We start from the raw sequence: 17,008 nt of genomic DNA, 5'->3' as shown, positions 1-17,008 counted from the left end.
GAGGGAAAACTGGCGGGGTCTTTCAACACATTGGCAAGAGCCACCCCTGTCAGCCTAGAAAAGAGCAGAGACTGGGAGGAATATGCTAGAGAAGAGTGCTCATCTGTCCTGCCAGCACTCCACATAACCGTGGCCAGAATCTGTCATTGGATATTTTCATGCAAGTACCAATAAGCCAAACACAAAAACTACCTGGAGGCTGGATATGACTGTGGGATTTAGAACTAAATGCCAGAGAGTATAAAATGTCCTGCCAAGGACACACATTCCTCTACCAGTGGTTTGTACACTTTTCCTTGTCAGATTAGAAAGAGGAAGCAGGGTATAATCCATGGATCGAAAATCAGATCTAAAGTCCTAAGGTCTGAAATCAGTATCTCAACTAGTAAACAAAGACATCCTGGGATTCGGGAGATCAATTCAACTTATTTTATGCACCATTATGATAAGATGAAGAAAAATTCTTTGTAGTTTATTATCTCATGTCTACATTATCTTATTTGTTCACAACTCTGCAAAGCAAGTAGAACTGGTATTGTGTTTCTAAGGATGCAGATATGAAAATAAAGATTAGAAACTTGGAGTATCTTTTTCAGGTTCAAGTACCAATTGTTAGTGCTCGGTACCATGTTTTCTCATTCCAGGACCAGGGTTCTCTCCAAAAGAGCCTTTCCCCAGCAGACCATAAGGCTCTGCTCATACTTATACTACTACTCAAATGGTCCTGTATGCTGGAAAGTCATCTTATAGATGAAATTCCATTATAAAGAGATCCTTTTAGCAATTTAATTAAAAACATTCTTTGGATTGATCCAGAAGGTACTTATCTGGTGTTGTATTGTGTTTCTTTGTAATAGTCAAGCATATGCTTCAGTTTTTGCAGTTTAATTACAAAATATATCTATATTTATTATTAGTCACTTTATGCCCTTAAGACAATTACTGGTCTAAAGACCTTTGAAACAATTTTTTTTTAATTTTCAAAAAAAAGTATTATTTAAGGAAAAGCTTACATTATTCATTCCATTCACAAATTATTTGTTAAGCACCCACCAGGCATTGCCCAGGACATTAAGAAGAATTCTGTAAGAAGCTTAAAACAGAAAGAGGATATCAAATAAGAACAGACAAATGCATAAATGGCACTAACAACTACATTAGAACAAAGGTAGAAGGTTCCAGAAGCATTGAGAAAGGACACTCAACCCAACATCATAGCAAGTCAGAGAAGACTTTCCAGGGGAAGAAGAACAATGCCAAAAATTTGGGAGTAGAATTTTGCAGAACATTTCTAGCCTCATTTGTACTTCTAGTGCCCCCAGGGAACTCGGAGCAATATTTAAAGGCCCCTGAACTTTCCCACTTGCTTTGCCCACACTACTCTCCTGGCCAGAATACCTACCCTTGAATTTTATTCCAATATCATCATTGTCCTTCTGAAATCTCAACTTCAATGCAGCTCTTTCTTGAAAGCCTTCTTTGACCTTATTTTTAAGAAACAAAACTGAACTCACCTGAGAATATTTGTAAATAAAATATTCAAGTTCACCTACATTTCCTTGGTCCTTCAGAAATCCTAAGCCCCTCAGCTTTATTAGCATCAAAAAATCACTATATATACATTCAATGTTTGGAAAATAAATCATCCTATATGCCACCCAAACATTACTGGGGAAGCCCCACCAATGGAGTCATGGCCATTTCTAAAACCTTCCAAGGCTGGTGTTAGCACAGTGCTATGGTCCTCACCCACAGGCAGAGGAGTGAGAGAGGAAGTTGTCCTTTCTCTGCTCCACTGTATCCCATTGGGGTATGAGAGGAAGCCGGAAGGGTAACCACTGTCAGGATCCTTGGTCAACTGGTGGCAGATTTGGGTGAAAATATGTCAACACCGCGTTGCAGAAGACCTCACTTTTTTCACCATAAAATTATATAGTGGTTCTTTTGACCATCAGCAAATCTTTAAAAATGGGACCAAAACAATTTTCTTTAGAGACACTACAGGACTAAAGAGAGAGACAATATTCATATTATAGAGTTTTGCAAACTCTCCGGATGTCCTAACAATAAGTTACAGATGTTTAATCCTAAATTAAGAAGCTAAATATAATGTGGACTCTACAAACGGCAATTTTCTATAATTTGAGGAAAATATTTGGTAGCTCAATTCCCACTGGAAATGGCTGGCAGCAGTTCTGCTCTCTGTTAAACATCTCTGTCAGCCTTTCCCTGCGATGGGTTCATACGAGAGAAAAACAATAGATTTGCAAAAACAGCATAGAGTGACTGGGAAACTGTAATTTGAATTTTCCTCTAAACATCTTGATATTATTTTATAACCAGGGGATGTATTAGGATATCAAGGAGCATACATTCATATTTGTATTAATTCCATTAAGCCATTTCTTGGCTTTTCACATTTTGTTATTGCCTTGTTCTCCTTTGTTTTGAAAAGAGACTATCAGTTTTCCTGTGGCATGCTATTTTATCTTTGCCTGCAATAAGATATCAGCCTAATATTGGCAGAGCAACTTCCTACAATGATTCTTTGTTTTAGGGGAAAAAAATGCATGAATAGTACATTATTAAAATAGAGAAGGAAGTGTGTTTCATTTCATTTATTATTTATTTAGTGAAGATTGTCATGGTACCAGGTGTTTTACAAAAGACAAATAAAGTAAAGCAATAACACAGCGCACTTGGATCTTGCATTGCAGAGGAGGATCTCTGAGCACTCAGCAAACACTCACTCGTAAATCAACTCACTTCAGGCAGGATGTAAAGATTGCTTTAAGTTTACAGTCAACTTCATAGAACCTGCTGTGAGCAATGCTTCATGCCACAAGTGTAAACGGTGTCACTGGATTTCTGAACCCTTCAAGGACACAGGGAAAGATGAGATCAAATTGGGGTGGAGTTATGAAAAACGGTGGGTGAGTTTCGAAGAAGCGAAGCTAGAAAAAAAATGTAATAACAAATAGAAGACTCTGGAAAACTGAAAGTTACCGCAGTGAGTTTCGACTGATGATGGTAGGTTCTAAATCAAATGCACACTTAACAGCTGTCAAGAGTAAAGGTTTTACTTATCTCAAGTTTGGCTCTTATCTTTGTCTAACACATTCATGACATCTAAATTTTTTTGTGTATAGGAGAAATTTTCTCTAATATTTTTTAAAAATAGTAATAGCCAAAATTGTATCTTTCTTTACATTCACAGAATTGAAATATGCTCTATTCTAAATAATAATCACACAGAATTTGCCACATATCTTCTTAATGTGAAAGTTGGAATCAGGAAACTCTCATCTACTCAGATCCCACTGAATTCTGAATTTGTGGGCTGATAACCAGAAATGGGTGGAAGAGTATGCTTGTGAAGTTTATCAGGTAACGCCTGAAGTGGGTCAGGCCTGTGATGGGGTCAACCATCCCAGGGTCCCTCTCTAGGCCTTCATGGAAAGTTGCAACTCAGAACTTGGAAATTCTTACCTTTGTTCTTGGGGGAGTTTGTCGAGTCTTATGCTCAGAAATAAAGTAAAGGGCAGAGAACCAAAAAGGTAGGTCTTCCAATTAATATTTTAAAACCAGGATCCAGAGACCAGGGCTGTGCAGGGGAGTTCTGCATTAGCCGGACTTTCTGTCATCTACTGCCAGAGCTCGTTCTTCTCAGCGCCTGGGCTGATGGCTTGAGCCTGATGCAAGTTTATGGGGTTGGAGGTCAAGCAGCCTCCTGGGAACAAGTCTACATGGTACCCTCTGCTAGAAGATGCTCAATCTGCTAGAGTACCATGCAAAATGCCACTCTGCAGTGGGCTAAGGTTCCTCTGGGAAGCAGCTCAGAGAGGAAAGAGCCAGGAATAGGTTAGAACAACAAAGCTTCGGTATTCAAAGAGGGTGGTGGGAGGAGTCTCCCTGCAGCAGGGTGGTGGCTGCTCCATGCCCAGCTCAACCCCTGGGCCAAGTGCTTAGTTCGCTGGGAGATACAACACCATAATCAAATTCTAAAATAGATGTTCCGATAAATTCTTCAGCTCGCTAGGGCCCATGTCTCACATTTAAAACAGAGTAACACAAGCAAGGGAGCGTTCTGCTCCACTCTAACACCTTTGGCACCCATGGGTCACTGCTGTGCTAAAACACCTGTGTGTTAGGCCCTAGAGTAGAGGAACTGCAGTCTTCTGTCGCTGAGCAGGAGAGACCTGGGAGCACTCACAAACCCCTCCCTGGGGTCCCACGGAACTACTTGAAGGAGAAAAGAGGACATTATTAAAGAATTTATGAGAGCTATTTGGAGTTATGATTCAAATACTTCATATGTCAGAACATTTATAATTTTCCCACATTTGCTATTTCTATTATCATCAGTTTCAAAACTGATAAATGATGCAGGGTTGCATGTTCATCTTTGGAGAAGTCAAGGAAGAGGTGAAACCAAGAACCACTCCACAAACCCTGTGGGGAGGAATAGAACCAAAACAAGGAGTGGATCGTTGATGGAAAGGAAAATAGCAAAGATCTTGGGTTCTGTATTAAGAAAACAAGCAGAGTGTACAGACCCTGAAGATCCCAAAGGGCTTAAGAAAGATAATAGAAGTATCTTAAACATTGGAGCAGAAGGAATTTTCAGATTTCACATAGGCAGACAGCATACAAGCATTTAGCAGGATTTATTCTCCCCTGCAATCAGCATACTCAAATTATTCTTATCTAAATAGAATTTGGCCTTGTACTATATTTTTCTTCTTATCTCCTACATATAAACATCCACTAATGCTTTTTTTTTTTTTATAAAATGATAATTCCAAGTCCCTACAGGCCCTCTTTTGGCAACATTTCATAGCATTAGATGAGTGACTATGTAGGCGATAAAGCAATTTATTCTGCTCTTCAGGCCCTTTGGGGAATTCAAGAGGCTCTTTCCAACCAGCAGGACCAATTAGGGAGGTGATGCTGTATTGTAACTTCACACACTGCAAGAGGTTTCTCTGAGAGGTAAGGAAACAAATATGATCCAAGTAGAAAGGAAACCCTAGAAGCAGAAGGGCTTGCAATTGTGTCTGTATTTAGCAAAGTACTCAGCAGAAAGTGCCTGCAGCCTCCTCTTATACTGCATGGTTTTCTTTAGTGAGGATAACACTAGTGGTCGCTGCGCATGGTGCACACACACCTTACTCTCCACTTGCCTGTGACTCTAGAACCAGGGCTCCTCCGCTTACGTCATTCAGCAGCTACAGAGTTGACTGTGGTGGCTGTTTTATCTGTTTTAGAATGGGGACCCCTAGGAAAGAAAGAACCACAGAATTGGTTAAATGAAAGGCACAAACTTCAAATTCTAGAAATATCATCACCGATTTTACAGATGGTTTATTCGCCAAACAAGATTTCTCTTTTCTTTCCATTCTGCATTTTCTTCCACTTCCAGTTCCCTTCCATCCGTTTGGCCCTCACTTGACTGCTTATAACGCCCCTCCCTTAAAAAATATGGCTGCCCAGGACCTAGCAGGCTTCCTCTGCATCGACACCCAGAGAACAAGCAGAAACAGAAGCCCTCTGCCTGCCTTCTCACTCTTTTACCTCATCTCCCTTTCTCCATTTTTGCACATCCCTTGACTTCCTCCTGGGAACAGTCTATTAACTTTCAAAGCACTTGCACATGCTTTATCTGTATTCAGTGATTTAGTCTTTAATGCCATGAGTTCAGAGTTAAAAATTAATGGGATCATGTGGCAAAGTTTCCATTTTTGTATTGCCTGGTCCTAAATTCAGAAATGCAAAAGAATGGTATATAACATTCCCAATGTCTTTCTAAACCTTCATTTTAAATCTCATTTCTTTCATAGTTCTGTGAAATATAACCTCTCTTGACTTGTCTCCCCAAGTGACTTTTCTGGCTTTAACATAGAATTAGAAAAACAAATAGAATAAGAAAGATCTACTAAAAGCAGAGAGGAATCACGTTGGTCATAATCTGAGGGTCCCCTGTTCTACAAAACATTGAGATATAGCTTCCCTCTATCCATCATTGTTCCATCTCTCTGTCTACTCACCTGCCTAAATCTTTTTTACACATACAGTGGTTATCATACAACTGAGCATTAAATTTGTCTGTTTGATGCAGGCAGCTTAATTTTCTTGGATCTCCTAGCTTGTAACAGATTCCAGATTCTTCTTGTTCGTGATGCTATTGCAAACTCAGAATATCCTAATGATCACAATTACTTTGTATTGTAATTACTGCGATCATTAGTAGGTAGGTAACCTTGATTTTTTTTTTTCTTTTTTGAGACTGGGTCCCACTAAATTGCCCAGGTTGCCCTGGACTGACCAGGAACTACAGGGCTCAAGCAATCAGCCTGTTTGCCCTCCAGAGTAGCTGGGATTACAGGTATATACCACAGTGAGCCAGTTAAACTTTAAAATTCTTAAGGGCAGATTCTTATTCTCTCACACATACACCTACATCACAACCTCTCCCCCATCTGTGCCACCTGAAAGGACACAAAGAGTAGCTGCCACCAGATACGTCACTGAGAATGCAGGTGACTACTGTGAGGAAGGGAAACAGGTTGGAAAAAATAAGTCTAGGAGAGTAGGGTCAGCCTGCTGTGCTTGGAAGAACTTTGTGATCAATGTAAAAATGATTTCCAGAAAAAATTTCCCATCTACTCCATCTTGCTTTCTATTTAAATTTTTAAGAAATGATCATGTAAATGGTTATTGAAAAACCTAGCTAACAAACATAAGAACTGACAACTTTGTACCTGTTTTTATATGCCTCTTCTGTTTACTTTTTTCTTTTGTTGATGTCAAGAAAAAACCTAAAGGTGGAATGTTTTTGCTGATATGTGGAAGCTAAAACACAATACAAGGGGAGAGGGAGAAGAGAAATTCAGTGGATTAGACAAAGGGGAAGGAAAGGGAGGGAGGGGGATAGGAATAAGAAAGATAGTAGAATAAATCTAACATAATTTTCCTAAGTACACTTCTCAAAATACCTAAGTGAACCCCACCATCATGCCCACCCACAAAAATGGGACTGAGTCACATCTCCAGCCCTCTTTTGTATTTTATTTAGAGGCAGGGTCTCACTGAGTTGCTTAGCACCTCACTTTTGCTAAGGTTGGCTTTGAACTCGTGATCCTCCTGCCTCATCCTCCTGGGCAGCTGGGATTACAGACGTGCGCCACCGCAACCAGCTCCTAATTAGAATAAGAAATATACCATGTTTGTATAATTTTATCAAATGGAACTACTGTCATGTATAACTAAGAGGAAGCAATAAAAATAAACAAATAAGTTGACCAAAAAAAAGAAAAAGAAACATGCTTAATTTAATGAACAGGGCTGTCTATTAACATTGAAATCTCTGACATGTGCTGGTCTCCCCTAAAAGAAATACAATCTTCCAGAAAACAAAGGCAACTATATTTTACTGGCAACCTCAAAAACAAGCTCATCATATTCTTTCTGATTTAATATGCATTTTTAAATTATTCATCTGCAAGACATAAAATAGTTCATTTTGAGAAGACGTTTCATTTGGATGTTAATTTGCAAATAAGAGTCAGGGAGAAGTTTGTATAAATTATTTTTGTAAATATATGTGCATATAATATCTTCTAAAATTTTAACAAACCAGTGAATAAAACCTTCTGAGGAAGAATGATCCAAAGATAATCACCCCGACTTGGAATAATTTTATCACAGTTCATCTTCTGTGAGCTTCTTTAGTAATCTGAAGGGTGAGATTAGACTCTCATTATGAACTACTTATAAACATCATTTGAGATGATGGGAAAGTAATTTGAAGAATTTGGGACCTGGTAATGAGTTTCCTTTGAAGTTGGAGAGGGGTAGCAGTGGGAACAGAATTTAAGATAATTGCTGGTTGTCTCCAAGGAGTCCAAATGTTGACGAAGCTTCTGCGCTTAATAATTAAAGATGCTAACCTCAGAGAAAGACAGAGCCATGTTGCCAGTGTTTCTGTGAACACTGGAAAGCCTGCCTCTTGGTCTCATAATCTAACTCTCTGACTCTGTCCCCCTCCTTCCTCTAGCTCCCATCTCTGCCCATGCTGTGTCTCCATCATAGGCCCTGAGAACACCTGAAAGCATAAGGAAGAGGAAAAAACCTGTCTGGGGAACAACTTTGGCAGCAGGGTACACTGCAGTCGTAAAATACCCCCTTTCCTGCCTGAGGTGCCATTCTGAAGAACAAGGATAACAAGGCTACCTCTCCCATGCATGTTCAGGAAGTCGACAAATGTTTGCAAACCTCTTTGAAGTTTATAAGCTGTGCATCTGGGTTAAGTCCAATTCATACAAGCATAGGAAACTCCTTCCTAGGAGAAAGGTACATCTAGGTGTGGCTTTTTCTTCCCCTACATTTAAATCGCTATTGTTAGACTCATGAGAACTTCATTCTGGCTAATCATGTCATACCTAGAATATTCTCCCAGGCTCTACAACCAAGAGAATTTCACAGACCATTTCTGATGTTCTGCATTTGGCCTGGGTAACCCTTAGTCCAATCACAAGTGCCTCTAGGCACAGCTTCACTTAGTCTCACCCAGCTATTTCTTAGTCTCACCAGCATTGAAGGGAAGTCTGATGTAAAGTCAAGAGGAATGTCCTCATTTTTTATGCCCATTCCCAGAGCATCCCTTTGGTCCAGAAGCATTTTATAGCCACATCAGCAGAAGAAATGGAAAATGAAGAGCATGGTCATGGCTTGCCCAGAAAACAAGGTCAAAGACATGACCTCACCTCAACTAATTACATCTTCAATTACTATTTCCAAATAAGGACACATTCCAAGGTACTCGGGTTAGAACTTCAATGTATGAAATTTGAGGGGACATAACAATATTTGTTAGTAATTCCCAAACCTTGGTCTAGGGCTAAAGTAGATAGACATTGCAACCTTCATCTCAGATCCTTCCTTGCAGATAAAAGTTTTGTCAACTCTGTTCTGGGCCATAGTGTTGAGACCTGCCTCTTGCAAGTCTCTCTGCTTCTCTTCACACACTCCCCACTGGCTGGACCCCTGGTGGACCACTTCCTGTTCTCACCAACCCAGGGAGGAGCAGCAGGAGAGCTGGGGAGGGAAAGGCTGTTGTTTCTTGACATTTGCTGGCTCGCACAGAATTTGCACCTTGTTAAGGAATGGGCCACAAGAGCATCTTACCTGGGTGCCAATCTAGGGCACCTCAGGAGCTCTTAAAATCTCTAAAAATGAAAGAATATAAAGAAAACTATTTACCAGGATGAGAGGGATTCTGCAGCCCTTTGAGAGCATGTTCAAATAACAACAAACGTTGCCCTGATTATCCTCACAGAACAGGTCCTGCTAATTGAAAGATTTTGGTTTTGTAAAGATTTTGGTTTGGTTTTCAAGGTTGGAGTCAACATTTAATTGTTCAGATCCATCAAAGCAAGACTGAGCCTAGTATTCCATATAATCAATATGTACCAAGGACAAAAAAAAAGAAAAAAAAGAAAAGGCAAAGCTGATTCCTGCCTTCCTTCTTTGCCCGTCCTCTCCCCCATGACTAGTTCCTCCCTACCCTGAACCAGAGGTGAAGGATAAGAATCATTACCAGTGTGAACATGGTTCCAAACTATTTCACAGCCTCAGGTGCCTACAAGTATTACCATGCCTAGGATATTCCAAATTCAATGAAATACCACCAGGGATCAATGCTTCCATTTGCATCTGCATAGTTTGGGAGAAAAGATTTGCAACACTAACTATGACTTTAAAGTGTTCCCAGAAGCTGGACATTTGGGGCTCCCCTTCACACTGTAGAACACAAATCATCCAACTGACTAACTTGCCACAAAAACAAGTATCTAGAAGGTAATATGATTAACTAAAAAATCATGTGATCATTTTTCTCCATTCAAAAATTTTAAATTTATCTTTTCAAATTATGTGGGTTTAAAGTTGCTGAACAGTGCTTCTTAAGTAGGATGGACCTACTTCCTATTCTTCAAGGTCAAGTTGTCCTTTCATGTGTGAAACAATGATGAGAAGAGAGGGTAATTTCTTTTCCATGTTCTTACTTAGCAAAAATAAAAACTGACAACTATAGGCCAGTCCTATCAAGTCTGAAACCAGTGATCAAAATGTGGATAGAAGGAACACCCTAAGAGATGATTCTGATAACATGATCTTCTCCAAATACTGTAAGTACTGTAGTAAGTTTCTCAGGAAAGGAGTCAAACAAAAGATTTGGTCGGGAAGAAACTCTTCCTGAAATGAAGCTAGCACATGCCTCCAACAGCCTTTCTCCTACAAAACATTAAGTCATCTTCCACTTGGATACCCAGCCCTGCCCAACTTCGGAAACGCTATTTCTTAGTCTCACCCAGCATTGAATCTGTGATGCCAGTGTCTTCATTGCTACTCCTGGTCCCTGCCTGCCTCACATGGTCTTTGTGCACACTACAATATTTATGTCTCTCTGTGTGAACTGCTGGCTAGTGAGCAGGCTGTCTCGGACTGTCTAGAGAGCAGGAAGCAGATGGAAAATAAATACAATTGAGGAGCTCTGGGGGCAAAGCTACAGACAGAACAAGAGGGCTGGAAATAAACAAACAGGAAAGAGACTGACCCTGCTTCTGCCTTTCATCCCTGACTCTGATAGATAAGACTTAAACAGCAAGACGCCGCCGACTGGGCTTAGTTTCAAATTCTCCCCAGCTTTTGCTTCAGAGTGGGTTTTTTCCCTTTGAAAAAATCTCTCTCTGCATTTTGTTAAAGGATGATTCAAAGAAGCTATTAATAAGTGATTACAATATTCCAAATGCTAAAACCGCTATCACATTAGAGATGGGTAGTATGCAAGAATTTGAAATCATCTTTGACATGAATATCATGCACATGTTAAAAGTAGAAACACTGACTTTGGTGGATCATATATGTGATAAAACAGAGCATCAGACCCAGGGCTAGGAAAGATTTTAAAGTCATCGAAAACCACGTTGGTTCTGCCCTCATCATTCTTCCAGACTCGACTGTTGTGTCTAACCTTGCCTTTCGTCAAAGTCAGCTAGAAGGAAAGAATCTAAAACCAATCATTTACATCTCATAACAAACTTAGATCAAAGCATTATCTCTGACTATGTCATTATTCTTGGTGAAAATATGTGAAACTCAAAGCCAATTCTGTTTGTTTTCTTCACTGAGAATGCATTCCTTATATCTTTCTACTACTACTACGGTCAGGGATGAAGTTCGGTGGTAGAGCACTTGCAAGCTCAAGGGCCTGAGTTTGATCTGGAGCACCACAAAAATAGATAAATAATTTAAAAATTAAAGTTCCTGCTATTCTGTGACATGCCCTCAGTACTGTTCCCTCACCCCTGGGCCAAAGGCCTCCCCTTGGGGTTTTCTTGGGTGGTAGGTATGGTTAACACCCTGGAGCTGACTTGCCCACATTCAGATCCTGACTTACCCAGGAACTAGTTGTATGACCATGTCAACATCTTTTAATCTGAGACTCAGTATCCTTGTCTACAAAAGGAGAATGGTAATAGCACTACATTCTTTGTAGAATTATCCTGAAGGTTAACTATGATAATGTTGAGCTCTCTGAGCAATGGCTGACATGTGAGGATCTGCTAATGTTATCAATGTCTTTGTATGGTCATAAATTATCAATGTGGACATATTTTCTTGATATTATGAAAATGAAATTTTAAAAGCAACTAGTTCTGCTAAAAATAATGATTTTTTTTTTAATTTCTTAGGGCCAGCATCTTTTTACATGGAAGGCTATTTTGGCCCCATTAAAAAAAAAAAAAAAAAACCTTTGGTAGAAATCAATAAAGGAAGTTTTTTTTTATCTTAAATTTTCATCCTTTTCCCTACATAGAAAATATTTGTCTTTTGTTACTAATCTAACATCTCAATACATTGAGTATGTCTGGATTCAAACACACTTTGTTTCTACAAAATCTGTTTCAATCTCTCTGTGTTATCACTGATTATCAATGTAAAATGTTATTGAGTGGTATTCTTTAAGGGGAAAGAATGCCATGATATAAGTTAGCAAAAGATAGAAATAGCTCATTTTATCTTCAAATAACTTTTGTAACACTTCACATCTACAACAGGGCACAGTGGCCTCCAAAGACAGAAACCATGTCTATTAGACAATGTTTTCTGCTGTCCCAAGACAGTTCCTACATTCTCAAGATCTCATTGTTACTGTATGAAATCTAACAAGATGTTTCTTCAGTAACAAAGTCTTACCTCAAACAAACACATTTAAATGTCAAAGGAATCCTAGGAACCCATGCAGGGAAATGGCAGAGGGGCTCCTGTGCCTTCAGACTCACCCAGAATAAGTGATGTCCTTCTTGGCTTCCACAAATAAGACTAACAGCAGCCAAGGACTCATTTTTTTTCCGGTACCAGGGGTTGAACTCAGGGGTACTGGACCACTGAGCCACATCTCCAGCCCTATTTTGTATTTTACTAGAGACAGGGTCTCACTGAGTTGCTTATAGCCTCGCCATTGCTGAGGCTGGCTTTGAACTTGCGATTCTCCTGTCTCAGCCTCTCAAAAAAGCTGCTAGGATTACAATTGTGTGCCACCATGCCTAACAGAACTCATTTTAATTAAAACTAATGTTAATTCTGCATTTTTGTTTCTCATTCAATGTAAGCTTGTTAAAGTGAAAACAAATTCTCTTCTTGATGGGGCTGGGGATGTGGCTCAAGTGGTAGCGCGCTCGCCTGGCATGCGTGCGGCCCGGGTTCGATCCTCAGCACCACATACAAACAAAGATGTTGTGTCCGCCGAAAACTAAAATAAATAAATATTAAAAAAAAAATTCTTTGTTAAAAAAAAAAAAAAAAAATTCTCTTCTTGCTTGCGTTTGAATTGAAACTGTGAAAAAGAATAGTTGTGGGAGCAGTGCTCTGGCACAGAGAGTTATCTGTCTGAGGGGACAGACTGTTATCGATTGCCCAGTTCAGCAACACTTCCTGTCTTGTCCTCCGGTCAAGTCATGTAGCTTATTGGTGTGTCTCCTTTGCAAAGTCCAGATCAGAATATTCAATTATCTACAAAGGATGTTCTATGGATTAACTGTCAAGTGTTTTGGGACCGTTAACTACTTGATAAATGCTAATGAGATTCTTCAAGGAAACTGGTATTATTTGTTCAACTAACAGATAATATTTCTTCTGTGTGTATGACTACCTTAGGTTTTATTATTGTTTACAGAGACTCATTTTTTTAAGTTGTATTGCAATTCTACATTGTCTTCCAAGTAATCACCATGCTTTAATTATAAAGTTCTGAGTTTTCAACCATAGTTGCTGAGTCAATCTTTAGGGACTGTGTTAGGATCAGAGAGAAGTTAATCTGCCTAAAGTCTTAGTTTGGTTGGTAATCACCAAGGCATAATAAGCCTGTGAGTTGTAACAGAGACATTTGAATAGTTACTTTAAGGAAATAATACCAGCTGGAAAGAAAAGCCAGGCTGAGGGGGGAAAGTATGGATGATAACTATATTCTAAGTTTCTAATTAAATCCAGCAGTTGGACCAAAGACATTAGAAGTACTTTAGAAAAGACTTTAGAAAACATAGACTTTGCAGTTTCTTTGATTTCCATCTCTCTGACTCTAAACATATTTGGAACAAGCTAGAAAAAAAAAATCATTGCAAATGTCTCTTTCCTAGGGAGAAAGAAAAAAGAAAGAGAGAAAGAGGAAAGGAGGGAGGGAGGGAGGGAGAAAGAGAAAGACATGCTGCATTTACAGAATTTGTTATTGAGGAAAAGAAAATAAAGGGTACGATAATATTGGGCTGCAAATCATCCAGCTCCATTCTCACCTTGGCCTTGACATTCCGGGGCCCCTAAGCAGGTCATTGAACCTGCATGTCCATCACATTCCCCACCTCCACCTGTAAAAAATGAAATAAAAACAACTAGCTCCTATCTCACAAAGAAGTCATAAAGATTAGAGTTAGAACATTGAACTTCAAAGATGAAAGGCTCAATATAAATTCCAAGCATTATTGTCAAGACAGTGTGAACCAGCAGAAATGTGCTGCTTAAGCAATTGCTACCTGTCAGCAGATCTAGGATGACCTTGCTATGCCAAGGGAAGGGCAGAGGGGCCTTAGACCAGGAAGCACATTGTCTCATAGCCAATGTTATTGTTTTAATTAGCTCACCATAATCTCTTTTCTTGTTTCTCTGAATTTAGTGCATATCTAATATACCTGCTCCACTCCCACCCCAATAAAGTAGACATTTATTCTGCATATACAATGTGCAACGTTATGCTAAGGGCAAAATACAGAAATCAATACATAGTTCTTACCTCTTCTGATTGTACATTTCCTCTTTAGTCTAGAGGGAGTGGAATAACCCCAAAAGCTTAGGGTATCCCAGAGCAACACCTTCCAGATGCCAAAAAAAAAAAATTCTAATAATTTTGTAACTGACTTCCATTAGCAGTAAGTATTAAGCCATGACATGTACTGTGACAAATCAAAATTTTGCACATTTTTTACCTTGAATTTTCAAGTGCTTCAAATTACTACTGAAGATTTTTTAAAGCCTAAAGTAATAGCTCCCTGACTGCTTTCAGAATCATTGAGTTCCAAGGGGTCCTTCATCCCAAATGATATATCAAATGATACACCAGTGACCTCAAGTAGATTTTTTCATGTGGCCAGGATGTGGAGAACAGAATACTCCTGTGTGTGAGTGTGTATGTGTTTGTGTGTGTACATATGCTTGCACAGGCACCTAATCACCCCACCCCCACCTTGGGTCCCCTGACTTCCTCCTGTTTAGTAATGAATAAATGCATGACAAGTTCAGGTGCTGCCTGAGAATGGTTGCCAATCTTAGCCTAAGTCATTTGCAGCAGCTGTTCTTATGCTGTTTTAAAGATCTCCAGGCCATGACCAACCTTGGAATCCTAGTTCCAACATCAGATCCACTTAAATTTAGGGAAATTTCTCTATGTAGAAATAATAGTCTAAGTCACTCTTTTTCAGCTATCTTTTATTCTGTGAAAAGGCCAAGTAGCAAACATTGTACCCTCTTTGGCCATGTGATCTCTGCACTGCAGGGCAAAAGTAACCATAGTCCATACATATGCAAATGACCCTGGCTAGGTTCCAACAAAGTTTTATTTACAAGTACTGGATGACATGCTAGATTTGGCAGATGGGCCTTAGTTTGCTGGTCCCTGGTCTTCCCCAAAAAACCCATGATCCATATCTCTATGCCACCTTTCCCGTCCCTATGCTCAGGCTAAGATTTTCTGAAATAACCTATAATTATTCAGCAATAGTGGACCTAGAATCTTTCAATTGCTCATGTGTAACACAAACACACACACACACACACATACACACACACCTTTGGAGTCGGAAAAGTCAAACCTGAAAAGCAGAATATCTTCTGCTTTGTTTTCACATCCATCTATTTCCCACTTTCAGGATGAGTGGGAACGACCTACATTTTTACTTACTGTGTTTTGAACTGAGGCTCAATGCTTTAAAATTTTCTCAAGACATACTTACCAACAGTTATAACCAAAGAATGAGTAAGAAAAGGACTATAGCTCCTTTCTGCAAAAAAGTATGGTCCATGGAGCAGAAACCTCAGCATCACCTGAGTACTTGTCAGAGACAAGAAATCTTGGGCCCCATCCCATAGCTTCTGAGTTTGAATCTGTCCTTGAACAGGAACCCTAGGTGATTTCTGTGTACCTTCCATTCAAGCAAGAAAATTATGGATGAGACTGCCTATTTAAGGTCCTAGCGAGAAATACATGTCAACAACAGGTGGAGAAAATCTGTCAGTGAAGAGACTGCTTAGTAGGTGCAGTCAGAGTTACTTGAAAGCACAGGTATAGGGAGGACCCTAGAAACAGCAAAGCCATTACAACCCCTGGGGCTGAAGAGACCCGAAGGAGAAATAGCCATACCTGAGTTCATTTTGCACTCAGAAACTTGGAGGCGGGGCAGTCTGGTGGAACTGTCTTCGAAGAGGAAACAGCAATTTTTAGAGACATCTCAACAAAGCAAAGAGCAATTCGAGAAGGAGTACCCCAATTTCTCTCTCCTCTCTTGCCCTCCAGGCTCTTGCTGGTACCTCCCACTGGCCAAATGCTCCCAGAAGGCAGATTGTGGACAGGGCCAAAAAGATGCATTCCTCAAAGCCAGGCTCCCAGGGCACAGAGCAGAGAAGGAAGATGCAGAGAATAATCAGCATAGACTCAAGGGGATGCAGGTGGGGCTGGTCTCCCAGGGACTCTGAGCTGGTGTTTCTCCAGCTGGCAGTTAACCCTCTGGTAGCCCAGCACCCTGGCTTCACAAGGCAATGCTGGCTTTTCCTTTTATCCAGAACACAGAATTGCTCAACTTCTATAATTGCCCAACTAAAATGCTATTAAAACAAATCTTTATATACCTCTATGCCACCTCAAGAAAACCACACCTCAAAATTCTTCTTTTTTACTGTCACCCCCTCAGTCCAATTAAATTAAAGTATGCCTGTTTTATGCCGTCAGAGTAACCAGACTGTGGGAAGGAAGGCCTGCTTGCTTTAGTTGGCTGTGGGATTAGCTCTAAGAAACCTGCTTTCCTCTCTCTTCTTCCACAGCAATTCCCTGAGAGCCTCCTCCCGACATTCACTGTGGGATCAAGTTATTTCTTGGTAAAATATAAGAACCAACAGTGTTGAAAGGGTAAAAGGAGGAGGCCATAGGTAGACATATTATGAAGAGTCTGCCTCTTAGTCACCCTGCCCTTAGGCAAATAATGTCTTGTAGCTTTAACATGTAAAATGAAGTGTTAAAATAATTAATTGAGAGGTCATTAGACTAAGGCGGCCCTAGTATCCTGGGTTTGTGAGTAAGCCAACAGAAACCCAGCTCAGCATAAATGGTCATAGCCTATTTTATCCATCAGATACCACCAACTAACCTCTGATTGGGGACTGGAGGCCACTGCTCCAGTTTACAGTC

The 17,008-nt window shown here is 39.9% G+C and overlaps 1 long non-coding RNA gene across 1 annotated transcript; it reads right to left on the bottom strand.

Annotated features, from left to right (window-relative positions):
• Positions 1-583: 583 nt before the first annotated feature.
• LOC124082560 (uncharacterized) lies at positions 584-16,488 on the bottom strand. The gene is made up of 3 exons (XR_009225364.1): positions 15,968-16,488; positions 13,851-13,922; positions 584-5,278 (listed from the first exon to the last, which is right to left on the bottom strand). It is a non-coding gene; the product is annotated as an uncharacterized LOC124082560 (long non-coding RNA).
• Positions 16,489-17,008: the final 520 nt, after the last annotated feature.

This window comes from Marmota monax, unplaced genomic scaffold, assembly GCF_021218885.2.
Source record: "Marmota monax isolate L192 unplaced genomic scaffold, Marmota_monax_Labrador192_F-V1.1 WCK01_AAM20220418_F8-fsc00018, whole genome shotgun sequence".
In the NCBI taxonomy this organism is placed as follows: domain Eukaryota; kingdom Metazoa; phylum Chordata; class Mammalia; order Rodentia; family Sciuridae; genus Marmota; species Marmota monax.
The sequence above is the reverse complement of the archived record's forward strand: the minus strand, read 5'-3'. Positions and strand labels throughout refer to the sequence as shown.